The sequence below is a fragment of the Ylistrum balloti genome, unplaced genomic scaffold (genome assembly GCF_031769215.1).
Source record: "Ylistrum balloti isolate Yb309-2 unplaced genomic scaffold, AGI_CSIRO_Ybal_v1 Utg370440, whole genome shotgun sequence".
Taxonomy (NCBI): Eukaryota; Metazoa; Mollusca; class Bivalvia; order Pectinida; family Pectinidae; genus Ylistrum; species Ylistrum balloti.
Window position 1 is genome coordinate 15,241 of NW_026782294.1, and position 3,810 is coordinate 19,050.

Genomic DNA, 3,810 nt, shown 5'->3' on the forward strand with positions numbered 1-3,810 from the left:
AAGTCGTTTAATTTCACTTTCAGATATATTGTTGAAGTCTTGACTTTAAATAACAAGAAATTTATTTATCACGTACGTCGTATATACCAACCAGAAAAGGAAATAAAAGACACGACAAACTCTTCTATATCAACCTCCTCTCTCGATGTTTCTACTACGAAATCAACATGGACAGCTTCCCACCAAGCTATATCATAAAAGTACTGATTTCAATTTTTCTATGTTTCATTTAAAAAAGGTAATATAGCAGTTACTGTAAAAGATAATGAAACAAACAGTTGATTTGAAGCAAAAGGTGCGATTGTCTCCCTTTCCGGTTCTTGGCAAAGACAATCAAAGTGCTCATTTCATGAACAATGTGAGATTGTCTCCCTTTTCTGTCCTCGGTAGAGAAAATCAAGAAAAGTGTTAATTTGATGTAGGAGAAGTTCTTATAAGAGTTAAAAGTAACTATTTTAAAAGATTGTGAATAAAACAAGACTTAAACTGTATTGATGTCCTCCGTGAATAGGCAGTGTAAACATTTCTGACAGAAAATGTGAAACAACACAAACATTACTGATACGTGTACTTGTGTCCTTTTTATTGACCTTTAATATCAGTGTGCGACAAAACATTGTGTATCGTTTCACGTGTCATTCTTTTCATTGACATTTTAGATCTGGATAAGGGGCCGCGGTGGCCAAATGGCTAAGACGTCTGACCTTCTTTATCAGTGGCCTCCACCTCTAGATCAGCAGTTCAAGGTCAGCGTGGGGCAAACGCTAAGTTCCGGTCGCAGGTCGGTGGCTTTTCTCCAGGAACTTCGACTTTTCCCTCAACTACCCAAACCTGCCACGTCCAAAATGACCCAGGTTGTTAATATGAAGTAAAGTGACAATAACTCCAACAAAATAAAGATCAGGATATTTTTCAGATATTTCTTGTCTGTTGGTGTTTTTCTCAAGGCCTATCTCTCAGAAATATACAAGAATGCCAATGAATTATAAGTTATTTTGATTTCTTCAGGTACCCAGTGGGTAGTATATTTAACAATTAACAATATCAAATACATTATTAATCCTACAACTACACTGTAGATACAAACTATCGTAACTATTAATAGCAGAGCATCTTCCATATCTCTTTTAAAGTTACGAGTACTCAGAGACATAAAGTTGCTCTGTTGAAATCATATCAAACCGAAATCTACATAGTACTCTGATCATGTCTGACAGAAACACATCACGAATTCACGCCACTTTCCTTTCATTGTGCGGCTAAAGCAACTCGCTATCTATATTTTGACAAATTTCAGCCAATTTTGACTATCCTCACTCTACTCTGACGTTTAAGCACTTCTCTGACACTTCTTCGAAACAGCTGTATGCTGCATGATATCATTGTTTTGAGTTGTTGTGCTAGTACCTTATTCTAGTGTTGAACGGTGCTATTATCTTGTGTGTCTTCAGTACATGGTTGTTTTGAATTACGAAAGTGCTGTTCCTACAGCAAGTATCGCAAAACACAAAAGTAAATAATTTCCAAGGAATTCGATTGATCTAAAGACTAATGACGTAATTTTAGAAGTAAACAGCTTTGATTAGGCTTAGTTTAGATTCTCTTTATCAGTTATCTGGATAAATACTGCAAAAACACGTTTTATGTACAAGTGTCATTTTAGCACTTCATCTCAAGACGTTGTTTACTTATATTAGATTGACATCAAGAGAACTAATATGACATATTGATTTATACATGAAAATTTACACGGGCATATTAACTAAATCACACAGCAAGAATGTGATAAATCAAGGATCTTAAAACGAGTTCCATTTCAAATGAAATTTTATTCAACGCGTCTTAGATTTTTAAAAAAAAAATTTGAGCCTTGATGAGCAAAGTTTAATATTTAACAGGTTTCATATCTCATATGAAATAAAAAAAAAAACCACACAATTTAAGGATATGCTGTTATCATATAACTCAGAAAAGTTACGTTTTGACAGGTTTTAAAGTACAAATGTTAATGACAAAATCAAAGGGACGCTGCCATTCTGTTGCCATTTTTCATTAACCATTAACATTACAATCTGGTTTGACGAGCGCAGTCAATGAACACGCTAGAAGACATTATTTGGATGAATTCACTGGATAATAGAACGATGACGTGGTAAAATGTTGTTTAACGGCCTCTACAACGTATAAAATGCTTTATCTAGCAAACTTGTTTAATTGTTATCCAACTACAGTACATGTTAAAAATCGTTCACTTGGGATGCAAATATGAATAAATTGACCGATAATTATTTCATTAGAATAGAAATATATATATATATATATATAAGTTTTCCCTCATTTTTAAACTGCACAAACAGTTTGATATAACCCTACCCACTCCCCGACGTCACCAGCAAGTGATTAAAGTATGAATTCTATAATATACTTATAGCAATCACATTCACTCCCCAAATGTCTCTATTCATTATATGATTTGAGTCTGAATTATATAACTTACTATACTAACACTACCCTTCCCCCGGCGTCCCCGTAGTTAAGTGATAAGCTTGTGAATAGTACAACTTCTTAAAATTAACACTACCCACTCCTCTGACGTTCCCTGTAGTTAAGTGGTAGGAGTGTGAATTCTAAAAACTTGCTAATATCAACACTACACACTCCCCTGACGTCCTCCGTAAGTATGTGATAAGCGTGTGAACTGTACAACTTATTAATATAAACACAATTCCCCCTCCCCTGTAATTAGGTGGTAAGATTTTGAATTTTATAACTTACTATGGTAAACCTACCCTCTCGTCGTCTTCTAATACTCGGAGAGAGAAAAACCTGTAACCAACCAACCAATCGCCCGACCCGGAAGTCCAAATTCTATAACGTCCTGTGTTAACCCTACACACTCCGACAACGCCCAAGTAGTTATGTGATGGGAATCTAAATTCTATAACATTCTGTGTTAACCCTACACACTCCCCCGATACCCCAGCAGTTATGTGATGGGAGTCTAAATTATATAACATTCTGTGTTAACCCTACCCACTCCCCCGATACCCCAGTAGTTATGTGATGGGAGTCTAAATTCTGTAACATTCTGTGTTAACCCTACCCACTCCCCTGATACCCCAGTAGTTATGTGATGGAAGTCTAAATTCTGTAACATTCTGTGTTAACCCTACCCACTCCCCCGATACCCCAGTAGTTATGTGATGGGAGTCTGAATTCTATAACATTTTGTGTTAACCCTACCCACTCCCCTGATACCCCAGTAGTTATGTGATGGAAGTCTGAATTCTATAACATCCTGTGTTAACCCTACCCACTTCTCCGGCAACCCTCATATTTATGTGATAAAAGACTTAATATACCTGTTTTGATATGGCATGGTACAGTTAAACTAGATGATAGAGGTTTTAGGCATCAAAAATTAGAAAATGAGGGAGATATAATGTTGGAAAAGTCAGTAACACAACATTGAAGTACACCATATTTTCAAAATCGATGCAAAAAGGGGATGCATGCGAACCTTTATTTATACATGAAAACTTCTTTAGTCTCTGTGACCGGTTTTGCACGATGGCATAATTTTTCACAGTAATTCTATCGTTTGACTCGGGAGCGTCGTTAAGAAATTGTTCCTAAGCTTGTATTGACAAGCTGTGAGGCCAACCATCCATAATGTTAAACATTAAATGCATCCTCAGTGTTTTAAGGGAAAGGTCTTTTGTCATTCTGGTTGCTTAGTGTTTTCAGAATTTCATGCAGTGTTGGTTACTACAGCCATCAAAAGTAAAACGTTTTAGTAATGTAAAACGA